This window comes from Monodelphis domestica, chromosome 8 (genome assembly GCF_027887165.1).
Source record: "Monodelphis domestica isolate mMonDom1 chromosome 8, mMonDom1.pri, whole genome shotgun sequence".
Taxonomy (NCBI): Eukaryota; Metazoa; Chordata; class Mammalia; order Didelphimorphia; family Didelphidae; genus Monodelphis; species Monodelphis domestica.
Window position 1 is genome coordinate 31,709,528 of NC_077234.1, and position 14,511 is coordinate 31,724,038.

A 14,511-nucleotide genomic window follows, 5' to 3' on the forward strand; every position below is an offset into this window, starting at 1 on the left:
AGATAGATAGATAGATAGATAGATAGATAGATGGATGGATAAATGGACAGATAGATGGATAGATAGATAGATAGATAGATAGATAGATAGATAGATAGATAGATAGATAGATAGATGGATGGATGGATGGATGGATGGATGGATGGATGGATAGATAGATAGATAGATAGATAGATAGATAGATAGATAGATAGATAGATAGATAGATGGATGGATGGATAAATGGACAGATAGATGGATAGATGGATAGATAGATAGATAGATAGATAGATAGATAGATAGATAGATAGATAGATAGATAGATAGATAGATGAATAGACAGCTAGATGGATAGACAGCTAGATGGATAGACAGCTAGATGGATAGATAGATAGGATAGACAGTAATCCAAAGAGAGTAGGAGATCTACATGCCCAAGTGGCTTGATAGAGGAATATTCCTGAATCCAGACTTCTTGGATAGAGGCAGTAGGCACTTTGATTTTCTAAGCAGTATGTTCTCAAAATCTAGCCATCTAGCCACAGAAAGATTTCTTGGGCAACATCAGTTTGTGGAAGCAACATCTTTTTTGAGATTTTTTAGTTGAATATTTTATGAGAAATAGATACATACATAATATATACACATATATACATCTATACTGTGTAGACCTATATATGTATGGGTGTGTTTATATATATATATATATATACATTTATATTCCTGCTTATGAACTCACATGAGCCTTCTATATTTTGTGAGATGCAAAAAGACTATCCTATACTTTAGAGGTGTCAAACTCACACTACCTATGTCCTACCAAAATAAAATATAATTGGGAAATATTTAACAAAATAAATAAAAATACAATGAAACATAAATAATGTTAATATGTGGTTTTCCAAATTAATATGTGACCCACAGGATTCCCTGTGGTTCAGTGGCCCCTATTTCTATTTAACTCTACTACTACCACTACTACTACTAACTCTACTATTCTATTTTATAGTCCTCTTATCTTGAGTACTTATACAGAGCTGGGGAGCCTCTTAACCCCATTTGTGGAAACCTAGATATGATAAACAGCTAGATGGCACAGGGGTTGGAGTAAAAAAAGACCTAAATTCAAATCTGGCCTCACATACTTACTAGCTATTTGACCCTGGGCAAATCATTTAACTCTGTTTCCCTCAGTTCCTTTATCTATAAAATGAGCTGGAGATGGAAAAGGTAAACCACTCCATTATCTTTGCCAAGAAAACTCCAAATGGAGTCATGAAGAGCCAGGCATGACTAATAAACTAAACAACAATAGCAATAAAAGACACAAGCATATGTGGAGTTTCCAAGATTAAAATCCAGTTGTTGTCATTGTTGATCAGTCATTACAGTGAGGAGTACATAGATAGACCAAAGAGAATATTATTCTTTGGAGGTCAGCCCTCAAAATCTGCCCTGGTCTGCTTGAGTTCAGAATTTAGAAGGCCTCAGGCCACAGATCATAATAGGTCTTAGGACTGTCTTGTTTGCTTGTATCTGTATCCTGACACCTAATAAGCACTTAAAGCTCTGCTTTTCCAAATAACTTCAAATTTGTTGCTCTTTTCATGATATCAGGCTTCCCTCTCTTTCATGTGATGAATGCATGTTGATGGATGTGTTTTCAAGTGCTGAGAAAAGGCTGGAGTGTTTCTTAATCTAAAGAAAAGAAGTATAAATTCCTCCAAGACTTGTGGGATCATGAAAATAAGTCTATGGTCTAGCCTTAAGGGCTAACTCTATCCACTAATGACCCTTCCATAAATCTATGGCAGAAATAATTGTAATAGACCCAATCCCCAGGATATCCCATAAATCATCTATCTACAACATCATCCATTTGGGATAGTCATCAAGCAAAAAAAAAAAAAGATAAAGACTGAATCTAGGATTTTATTGCCATAGAAAACTCCCTCTACCAAGGCAGGTAACACCTTTTCTACAACTCCTTGAAAGAGCTGACTTGCCAGGCATCTCAAAGACAGAATGTCAAAGGCATTACTTGAACCTAAATTTTCCTGAATTTGTGTTCAGTTTTCTATCCACCCTGCCCATCATCAGATTTAATAAAAGAATTGAAATACCTAAAATCTCCCTGAGCTCTCCTGCTTTGGAGCAAATATCATAGAAGTCCAGGAGTGGAAAGATAAAGTCTTCACTCTCTTCTCCTAAACCTCTCAGTGTCTGACAAGACATCAGCTCTTACCTAAAAGGAATATTTCTGAATGAAGATGTCTCATCTAAAGGTGTAGATGGTCAGATTTGCCTTCTTTGGTCTCCTTGAGAAGGAAACTAGATCTTCCCACTTCCTCCTTTTAGCTTTTTCTGAATTTCTCAACAACAACAAAAAAAAGTATCCTTTCCTACTTGGAATATTCCTGAAAGATTGTATCCAGATCACTCTTTTGTTCCTATCATTGTCTATCTGGCATTATTATATTTATCTAGGTCCATGTCATATATTCTCCCCATTCCATTCCAACTCAGTAGTATGTAAACTCCTTGAAGCAGAGGCTGAATTGCTGAATTTGTGTATGAATTTTTCTTTCTCATATTTCCATTGAATTAAAAGGTGGTTTGAAAAAATAAAACATCCAGGTATGCTAAAAATTCTAAAGAGTATATAGCATAGAAAAGATGTTTTTCTTTTTTTCCTTTTTGAACTCTTATCTTCTGTCTTAGAATCAGTTCTAAGAAAAAAGAGCATCAGGAGCTAGGCAATTGGGGTTACGTGATTTACATAGAGCCACACAGACCGAAAGTGTCTAAGGCCATATTTGAACCTAGGTCCTCTCAACTCCAGGTCTGATGCTTTATCCACTGTACTACCTACCTGCCCCAGGGACATTTTTCAATATGACAAAAAAAAGCATACATGTGAAAATAAAAGCCAGCCATATTTGCAACATAGAAACAAGTCACATTAACAAATCTTCAAGCATTTTAGTTTTTCTTTGTGTCAAACATTGTGTTAAGCACTGGGTATAAATACAAACAAAAAGAAAGATATTTCCTGACCTCAAGAAGCTCATATTCCAAATGGGTAAGAAAATACAAAAAAAGGGAAGTTGGAAAAAAAAGAGATTGGAACGAGAGTACAAGAGTATAAATGGAGACACTGGCATTGGGGGAATGGAGAAAAAGTCTGGGAGGATAGTCAGGAATACAGCCTAGAAAGGAAGGAAGACATGAGAATCCTGAGCATCCCTGATAAATACAGGGGTCAAACAAGGATGCCCCTCTCTCTACTGTTTCCACTGCATAGCACAAGTCTTGGCCCATAATAGGTACTTTAAAAATGCTTGTTGATTTGACTCACTTATATCTCTACACATGCACAGTGCCTTGCATTCAGTAGATGTATTAAGGTAAATGTCACATGAATTGATTTACCTAAGAATCTTCTAATATATCTTTAAGAATGTTGGAGAGATAATAGCATATAGAACAGAAATATTGAACTGAGAGTCATGGGACTTGAGTTCAAATATCCTGGTTCAACCCATTGATCTCTCTGAGCCTTTGCTTCCTCATCCATAAAATGAGGGAGTTAGATTATATGGCCTCTAAGATCCCTTTTCACTCTAAACCAATGATCCTGTGAAGTATCTTTGTTCTTAAATATAGATGAGGTATGAGCTGGTCATTTTTTCGGTATTTTTAAGATCAAACAATCTTATTAAGAAGTCTCATGATGGGGTGATTAGGGAGCTGGCCTTGGAGTCATGGAGACCTGGGCTCACATCCTACCTCTAGTATATACTGACTGTGTAGTATCAAGATAGTCACTTAACCTTTTAATGCTCCAGCCAGTTCTCAAAGGTGACAAATTGCAGAGAAGGTGCAGATGATAAAAAATAATACCAATAATGGCTAGCATGTATATAGTGCTTTAAGATTGGTTACCAAGTACATTACATATGTTGACTTATTCAGTCCTTGCAATAATCCTATGAATTAGGGGCTATTATTTTCCCCATTTTACTAATGAGGAAACTGAGGCAGATGGGATTTGTGGCTTGCCTGTGGTCATATAGCTCATATCTGAAGCTGGATTTGAACTCAGTATTTCCTAACTCCAAGTTGTTTGCTCTATCCACTGTACTACCTAATTGATGTGCATTGATAGAGGAAGTTCCCCTCTGTGAGATTCCTATAGCTATGGTTCCCCTATAAAACAGCTTTATTACAACAGGCCTTCTTCCCTTCCTGAGCTTTTTCAGCAGTCTACAAGTTTTGGCAGTTCTCATCCCTTTTTCCTGAGCCATATTTTCCACCATTTTTCAGCATCTTCCCATATTCCCACTTTATCATTGATCTCACCAAATAGTAAAAGAGTTGTTGATTTCATTTGGAGGCTATTACTAAGTTCTTCATGAAATGTTTCTCCTTCTTTATCTTGGACAACAGATGTTAACACAGAAGCTTCAACTACCTTCATGGTGGTCTTTTGGCAAATGCTTCCCCAAGAGCACAGCTAGATGAGAGGCTCAGGTATCCCAAGAAATCATGTTTCCTATTATCATTGGCACAAGATAAAACCAATTCAGCTTAAATATCCACTGAGGAAAAACTGAAAGGATGAAGAATGTTTATTATCCATGCCTATACTACCCAGTTGGATAGAAAATGCAAAAAGCTGCTCCATCAATATATGTCTTAGACAGGCATTTCAAATGGACAATTAACTGGTCCAGAATGGAGTGGCTTTTCCTTTGGCAAATAGTACATTGCTTTTAATGACTCTTAAACAACTCTCTGATACAAAAGTTCATATTTTAACCAATAATCTTCTAGTGTAAAAAAATAACATTCTTGTAGTGTGTTCCTATAAGGCCACAAATCTCAAAATGGTGCGGCCTCTGGAGTTATGAGTCATCCCAAAGGCAATGAATAAGGGTCCATTGTGGACATGAGAAAAATACTACCTGAAAGAATTACAATAGGAAATCAGAGTTAAGGATGTTATCAGAGAGATGCTTTACTGAAAAAAATGAAGGGCTGATCATATCAAAGTTTAAGGATAACTGAGGGACAGTCCATACATACATTCCAATATTATCTACTCAATGTCAAGAGATGAAGAGGAAAGGATCAATACATTGAGTGGAACCCATGGGAGATTTATAGGAGGATATAGATAAAAGGTGGATAGAGCACTGGGCTTAGAGTCAAGAGGGCTTGAGTTCAAATCCAGCCTCAGACACTAGCTGTGTGATCCCAGGCAAGTCACAACTCTGCCTCAGTTTCCTCATCCTTAAAATGAACTGGATAAGGACATGGCGAACCACTCCAGTATCTTTGCCCCAGTGGGGTCACAAAGAGTAGGATACAACTAAAAAACAACTCAATAACACACAAATAAATGAATCATACAGAAAAAAGCATGAATCAAAGACAGTTAACTTCTATCACTGAAATCACACCATTATAACTATAAATATATATTTCTAGGAATGAAGATAAGAAGAGGGAAGGAACATGTTATTTCACTGACATTAGGAACTCCCAAATAAGAAAACTCCCTCTGTTAATGTGCACTGTCATTTTCTCTACAACTTGTAATCTTAAAGAGTTGCCTAAAGCACTGAGAAGTTCAGTGACTTGTCAGTCAGTGTGTATGAGGCAGGACTAGAACCCGGTTCTTAGTGGTTCTCTATCTGTGTTGCTATTGATGTCGCTTAACTCCTTTGACTCTCATTTCTCTCATCTACCAAATAGAATTAAAAACATTAATTCTACATAAACCACAAAACTGACATAAGGAAAGTCCCCCATAAAGCTTTAAGCAAGAGATTAATCCTTGTTATTGTTATTTTGATTACTCAATCGATTTACATAGATGATCATTCATTGATGTTTTCTCTGGGTCAGTAACACTTAAAGGTTTCCTCATACCTAGGCTCCCTCCTGTCACTTCTCTCTAGTAAAGAACAGCATTTCTCTGGCCATCCAAGTACTTTGGACATGATGGATTAGATCTACTCTAGCAAACCTCTCGGAGAAATGTTCCTTGTACCAAACATACATTTTTTTCTTCCTCTGGGTAGCATTACACTCGAGCATCCTGGGAAAGGAAGCCACAGGCCTTTTAGAATTTTTAGTGGACACCGAGAAAGCTAAAATCCAGCATGCTGCACCTGCTCGTGATCTGCATTCCTCTCCAAACTACCAGCTGGAGACCTTCTTGGTCTGTTTCTCTCAAAGCAAACTGGTTCTAGAAGCCCCTCCATTGCCCTAGAGCCTGTTCTGGCTCAAATGAGAGAAAGAAAGATCCAGAAAAGCCGCTGTATTCTAGACCCTGCTTTGGGAGAGTTCACTAGCTCCAGGGACAGACTACCTCCCATCCAAGGCAGCTAGGTCAATTCCAGAGTCTTAAGCTGGTTCCGTTATACAGGAAGCAGTGGTAGTTGGGTGGGTAAAGTGAAAGGAGGGAAGAAGAAACCATACAGTACTTACTATATACTTTGTGCTGTGCTGAGCATTTTACATATATTACCTCATTTGAGCCTCACAACAACACTGCTATTATTCTCCTCGTTTTACAGCTGAGAAAACTGAGGCAAACAAAACAAAACAAAACAAAAAAAAGAGGTTGGGCAGCTAGGTGCTGCAATGCATAGAGTGTTAGCCCTGGAGTCAGGAAAATCTGAGTTCAAATCCAATCTCAGACACTTAATTCTCACATTGTGAGAAGAGTGAGAAGTCAAGAATCACCCCCAGCATTCACTCCCTTGAATATTTCTCAAGGGCTATTGTTGTTTATCCTTCATTTTTTAAGAGGATTGATGGCATCACAGGATGATGTTTTTTTAATTAATTAATTAATATAGAAGATTTTCCCATGGTTACATGATTCATGTTTTTTCCCTCCCCACTCCCAGAGCTGACAAGCAATTCCACTGGGTTTACATGTGTCCTTGAGCAAAACCTATTTCCATGTTGTTGATGTTTGTACCAGGGTGTTCATTTAGAGTCTATATCCCCCATCATATCCCCATCAGCCCATGTAATCAAGCAGTTGTTTTTCTTCTGTGTTTCTGCTCCCACGGTTCTTCCTCTGGATGTGGATAGTGGTCTTTCTCATAAGTCCCTCAGAATTGTTCTGGATCATTGCATTGCTGCTAGTAGAGAAGTACAGGGTGATGTTTTGTATGAATCGGGGAGTTGCACAAAGACATCAGCCTCACTCTTTCTTCTAGAGTCATTGAAGTCCAGAGGCAAAACAAGAGTCATGGTGACTGGTGATGGCCCAGGATACAGTTGTTGACATTGGCATCTTCCATGTCTGACCAAGATCTAAGTACTTCACAGCACCTGCTTCAGGCCCCTTTATGGCCACTGGAATAAATTGTTCTCATCTATCCATTCTGCTGAGGGAAGTCTTCATATGCTTCGGATAGACCCCTATTTTACCAACAGGCTTGTGATCCATCAGTTACCCTCAACCTGGTATAACCCATCTGTCAAGATGGTTTACCAGGGAATGCAGGTTCATATCCAACATGGATCTTAACTCTTCATAGATCTCTGCTCTCATTGGCTTCCCAGAGAGCTAAGTTTGCCAGGTGGACCCAAAATAATGGGGCAGACTAGATAGAAATGTCCATTCTCATTCATTAAGAAATATCATGATCTTTGGTTTTATTTGGGGGTTTTGGTTATGAATGAGTGTGCTCTTATAACAATGACCAATATGGAAATGTGTTTTGCATGACAATAAAAAATGAAACCCCCCCCAAAAAAAAAAGAAATATCATGCATGTTAAGACCTTTGTAGATAAGGCTCTAGTTGGTGTTCCTAAGCCAAAGTGCTTTGTTTGTATTTAAGTTAATCCCAGAATACAGACCTTTTCTTCCTTCATCTTTTATTTTCTGCCTCAAAGATTACATTACAAGCTTGCCTGGCATTCATTACCTTTACATGGCAGGTATCATATCGATGGTTGATTTAGCAGGGTGACTTTTTGAGATCAAATCGCCTTTTTATAAAAGTGGATAATTAATCGTATTTCCTTTCGAACACTAATGCCACTTCTGCTCTCATATCTGCAGTGCTAATGTGGGCATGCACAATTTGAGGTCTGTTCTCCTACTGATGAATGAGAAATATACGTGGGTAATTCTCCATTACTGCTAATGGAAGTTAAGCATATACATTTCCTGTGGAATCACTTCATTTCCCCTATGATACTAATGGCTGTTTTTGGCTTCAGAAATTCTGGAATCCATTTCCAGCCATCAATAGGATCATAGGACTTGGACTGCAAGTTGGAAGGGATTATAGATGCTTAACAGCTGTGTAACCTTGGGCAAGTCACTTAATTTCCTTGAGCCTCAGTTTTCCTCATCTGTAAAATGAGGGGGTTTGACTAGATGGCCTCTAGGGTCCCTTACAACAAGAGCAGGATTAGAGCCAGCTCCAAATGACTCAAGGGAGACAATTGTTAAATTTTCAACTGTAAGTATTTATATCTCAGAAATAAACAGTACAAATCAAAATCTTATTGATTGTTTTGCTGATTAAGTTTTAAGAAAGTGATAGAGGAAATGATAATAACACAGATTAAGCTTAGAAGTGTGTCATGCCTTTACAGAGAAACCATTTATTAGCACACTATTACTTACAACCTTACATCTATGACCCTATAACCAGAAGTTCACCTAGCCAGATAAGGAAGCAATGACGATGATTTCCCCAAAATCATATGGCTTATAAGCAGAGTTGAGAATCAACCCAACCCACTCCTGCTGCCAATTTTCCTTTAGATCACCTCATTCCAAATTTAGCCCTTTTTTGACCAGATTATGCAGCACAGTCTTTTCATGGAGTGAGTCAAACTGGTACATATGTCATTTGTATGGGTTCCAATCTATTGGAATGCTCACTTCCTCATGTCAGGAAATAAATGTAGATAAAGTATCGAGAATGATTTTCTAACATTTTCTAATTCTAATTCTAACAATTTTCTAATTTCCTAGCTATACAAAAGTGGAATTAACTGGTTCCCCCTTTCTTCTGTCCATATCTTCCAATGTCTTTTAGGCAAGAGTCAAGAATTCAGCTTTACCATCAGGGCTCCAAAGTCCCAAGGGGTCACTGGATTGATCAAAGCTTGAAGTCTTTGAATATTGTTTTCTTTTATATCATTGTGATCATTGTGCAATCTACTCTTATGATTCTGCTTACTTTGATCCCCACTACTTCAATAAATCTCAATATCCTCTGATTTTTTGTTTTCATTTAAAAATTTTTAAAATAATTTCCAAACATCTTATCTTTTCCCTTCATCCCTCCCCTTCCCATTTGGGGAAGGAGGAAAACAAAATCATTATAACAAATATGAATTAAGAAGTAACACAAATTCCCGTGCTGGTCAGAAGGCAAGTAGCATTCATCACCAGTCCTCTAGAATCATGGTTGATCATTACATTGATCCGTTCTGAGGGCTTTCAAAATTATTCATTTTTACAATGTTGTTGTTTATAGTATAAAATGTTTCCAGTAGAAATTGTTCTCCTGGTTCTGCTCACTTTACTCTGCATCAGTTGACTTCTTCATATTCATCATTTCCTAAGGTGCAATTATGTTCCCTTACATTCATATATCAGCTCGTTTAGCTGTTCCCATTCTGTGACTAGCTATGTTCTATCCAGTCCTTTGCTACAACAGAAAGTACAGCTGTTTTGTTATATATGTATAAATGTAGGGCTGAGGAAAGCATGGTATTAACTGAAACTCTTGCTATGTTTTGCCTATACACATTCCAAGGATCTCATGAATTTAGTATGTCTTGACTTTGGCAAATAGCTTCCTGCTAGATTATATCCAACAGCTCACACAGGTATTTCCCTGAAAATAGGGGAGTAAATTTATTGAGCTACAGAATTAAAATATATGTTAATTACCATAGGGACATTTTCTCTCCAAGACAAATATACAAATATTATTCATCGAAAATGGTTGTGGGAAGGGGGGGGGGATTGAGCTTAATCAGAGAATTACTTTGCATGGGAACTTACCTCTAATAAATCTTAATACCCTTTCACAGAGCACCGACACATAGAAGAAGTATGAATGCAGAAGAGGGACACACTGCACTATGATAGAGAAATGATGGATACAGGCAAACAAAGAAAAGAAAGGACATAAGGGTAAGCTTTAACTTCCCAGAGAAGTTAGGACAGGTCAGCAAAGATATATTTCCTGAGGTCTCAATGGATAAATCTTGGGAAATAATATCTTAGAGTAAGTTGAAACTCTTGATTATGGAGAAATCAACAAAGAATAATCATTAAATCAACTGATCAACAAGTATTTTAAATTATCTAATAACCGTCGCTTATTTTGACATACAATGGAGACACAAAGTAGAAAAAAGTTTTAAAGTCCCTGCCCCAGAACAATTTACATTCTTGTAGAGAAAACAACATTGCCACATATAAGCACAGTCAAAATATAGACATAGTAAAGACCAGGTAACTTGGAAAGAAGGAAGCACAAGCAGTGATGGAGAGGGAAGGTGGTACTTGAGATGAGCTTTGAAGGAGACTAGAGATTATGAGGTGGAAGTGAGGAGAAAGTGAGTTCCAAGACTTGGGGACAGTTTGTACCAAAAAAAGAGGTAGGAGAAGAGATATTGTTTATGAAGAGGAGCAAGTACACAACAGGAAGCATGAGGACATGTTCTCTCCAAAGAAGCTCCAGCACCTGGAACTCTTTAAAAAATGATTTTCTTAATAATATTTTGGTTTTTTCTTCAATTACATGTAAAAGCAATTTAAATCTTCATTTTTAAAATTTTGAACAAACTTCTCCCCCTCCCTCTCCTTCTCACTGTGTAAAAATAGACTTGAATCCAGGACTTCAATCCCCAGAAATCCTTGCTCCACTTCCCCAAAATGCTTTGTAATCTCACTGAATTCTCACCTGGGCCGAGATCAAGAAGGGGTATTTAACCTGAGTGGAAAGGCTTTTGCTGGTCTTTTCCTGTTTCCACTTGCAAGCAGATGCAGCTCTTTCATAATGTAGGTGCTTTCTTATTCTGTATTTTCTTTAATCATTAATCTTCAATAAACCTCATAAAAATATAATACTCCTTGCAGAGAGAAACTAATTTCTACCTGCCTCAGTTTCCCTAAATTTTTATCTTTATAACTGCCTGAGATGGCAAGCAACCTGATATGGATTTTATATGTGCAAGGAAGGGAGGGAGGGAAGGAGGGAGGGAGGGAAGAAGGGAGGAAGGGAGGGAGTGAAGGAGGGAGGAAGGGAGGGAAGGAGGAAGGAAAGGAGGAAGGGAGGGAGGAAGGGAGCAAGGGAGGAAGGAAGGAAGGAAGGAAGGAAAGAAGGAAGGAAGGAAGGAAGGAAGGAAGGAAGGAAGGAAGGAAGGAAGGAAGGAAGGAAGGAAGGAAGGAAGGAAGGAAGGAAGGAAGGAAGGAAGGAAGGAAGGAAGGAAGGAAGGAAGGAAGGAAGGAAGGAAGGAAGGAAGGAAGGAAGGAAGGAAGGAAAAACAGACCACAAAAGAACTGCCAAAAAGATGAGGTGAGGAAGACATCCATTTTGCCCTCGTGATAGTAGGGTGTAAGGGCCTTTTAAAAAGGTGCCCTGCACTGAGTCAATGCTAAGTAGTCATTTGTTCATGAGAAAGAAGATGAGATCAGAATTTCAGGCTTTTTTCTCTGAATTTTTCTGTGAAAACCCAAGAATGTGTCTAGGCAGATAGTGGAGATAATACCTTGAACTCTGGACCAACCTCTGTCTCCGAGCTTTCCCCTGCTCACTTATCTCTCTATGTGGCCAGTGTGAAAATGGGTATGAAATTTTAAAATTTTGGAAGCCTTGAATTCCACACTTGTTTGGCAGCTACTGAGCAAGTAGCTTTGACCTGGATGGAGAGCAGATGTAGGGCTAGCACAGGAAATGCTCACCATAAACTAGAGTGAAGTGATCCATGGAGACCTACATCCACTGACTAGGAAGTTCAGTCCGTGGTAAAGATTAAGCATAAAGTCATTAGCTAAGGGAGGATCCAACTCTGTCGTTTAGAGCTCAGTGGGGCAAACTCCTGCTAGTAAGTTGTTGTTTTTTTTTAAAGAAAAAGACCTTGTCTTTTCTCTTAGAATTGATGCTGAATATCAGTTCCTAGGCAGAAGAGCAATAAGGGCTAGGTAACTAGGGTTAAGTGACTTGCCCAAGATCAGGATCACACAGCTAGGAAGTATCTGAAGTCAAATTTGAACCCAAGACCTCCCCATCTCTGAGGCTGACTCTCTCAGTCTACTGTGCTACCTAGCTGGCCCCCTACTAATAAATTTTTAAGTCCTACTTGCAAAGACTCTAGAAAAGAACATAGAAACCATTCATTTGAAGATTTATGAAATTATGTGTTCCAAGCACAGTACAAAGACAAAAAAGAAACTAAATCTATAAAAAGGACCCATTCTGTTCAGAGAGACAGAGACAAAGTCAGAAAGAGAGAGAGAGAGAGAGAGAGAGAATCAGAAAGGACCTCATATAGAATGATGCTTAAGCTGAGCTTTGAAAGAACCTAAAGATTCCAAGAAGTGTAAAAAGGAAGAACAATCCAAACTCAAGGACAGATTTTGCAAAGGTATGGAGAAAAAATGTTAAATAGACTTTTTCTTTCTTTTTTTTTCCAAAGTCTTATGATATAGGAAAGGCAGTTGCTTTTCTGAGAGCTATTAAAAAAAAAAAAAAAGCTTCTGGCTTTAAGAGACAGCTAGGTAGCTCAATGGATTGAGAACCAGGCCTAAAGATGGGAGGTCCTGAGTTCAAATTTGACCTCAGACACTTCCTAGCTGTGACCTTGGGCAAAACGTTTAACTCCCATTTCCTACCCCTTACCACTCTTCTGTCTTGGAATCAATACACAGTATTGGTTCTAAGAAGGGAGGTAAGCATTTGGGGCAAAAACAGGACTGGCTTTGAACTAAAAGAGTACGGTAGAGCTCACTCTTCTCATAAGGACGAGACAGCCGCATAACCTTGAACTTCCCCAGAAGCAAGAATGAGAGAAAAGCTCTACAGCCACTGCCCAATGGGACTCTTCCTAACAGTTGCTGGCAGAGACTAAATGTCCAGCAGAGAAGCCAACAATGGAAAAGCATCCAGCCGAGACTACATCCCCATCTGGAAGACATCCAACAAGCAGTGTCCAGCAGATTCGTATCTGGTATCCACGGAGGGTAGCATTTGTTAGAGACTACTCATCTGGTAGAGTCAAGTAGGGAACAGACCAAGAGGGGATTATACAATGTGGTCACTAGAAGACACAGCAGGACTGAAGAGTCCGAGGCATGAACCGCCCTTACACACGTGTGCCCTGGCTCCACATGCTGCCGCCGGTGTCCCTCTCTCTGCCCATTCCTCAGATATGTCCACTCGTCCTCGAGGTCAGGGACTGTCTCCATTTTCCCCTGTATTACCAGCATCTCATCTAACGCCTGGCACATTGGAGGGATTCCATGCCCGTTGACTGATTGGCCAATGATCTTCGAAATCTGTTCACTTTCCTTTCTCCTAGAAGACGATCCCTTTTTTAGAAGGGAAAGAGTATATCCTACCTTTGGGAAGATCACCTGTCCTGGTATGTTTCAGCACCTCATTCACTTAGCCAAGATTTAGAGATGAGATGAACGGGCAGCCATGCTACCAAAGGTTGGGCTAGACAGACCCAACCTTCCTCCTCTGTATTGCTTCCTCCTTTTAAACTCAAGTTTCCATTGAGTATCACCCTCTACAGGTTTAAAATGACCACATCTTCTCTAAAATGCATTGTGGGGGGAAGCACCAATGGATCAAGAGCCAGGCCTACAGACAGGAGGTCCTGGGTTCAAATGTGACCTCAAACACTTCCCTTGGAACCAATACACAGAATTGATTCCAAGATGGAAGGTAAGGGTTAGATAGATAGATAGATAGATAGATAGATAGATAGATAGATAGATAGATAGATAGATAGATAGATAAAATGCATTGCATGCCCCATTGCCATCCAGCCTCCTCACTACCTAAAACTAGACTCAGTCTCTTCCCAGTAATTTACTTTAAAAGGGTTTACCGTCATGAACTTCAGGAAAAGAAAGTCACAGCCAAAGGAAAATTTCAAGTGTGTTGGTGGCCTCACAGAGAATGAAGTTGAATCCTATGTGAAGATAGGAGAATCATCCTCCCCATGAGGCTAAGAGAAATGATATTTCTTAGCCTCATGGGGAGGATTCTCCTCTCTTCACATATTTCCCAGGTTTGGGGAATATCATTCTCTTTTTCCCCTCCCAGATTGAATGCTCCTAGAAATGAGTGATAGCAAAGCACAATGGATAGAGCATTGGCCTTACAGTCAAGAAGTCCTCAATTTAAGTCCTCCCTCTGACTCTTATTAGCTGTGGGATCCTTTAACCCCTATCAGAGTCAGTTTCCTTAAACATAAAATGGGGAAAACTGAGGCCACCAGAAGCTAAGTGATTTAC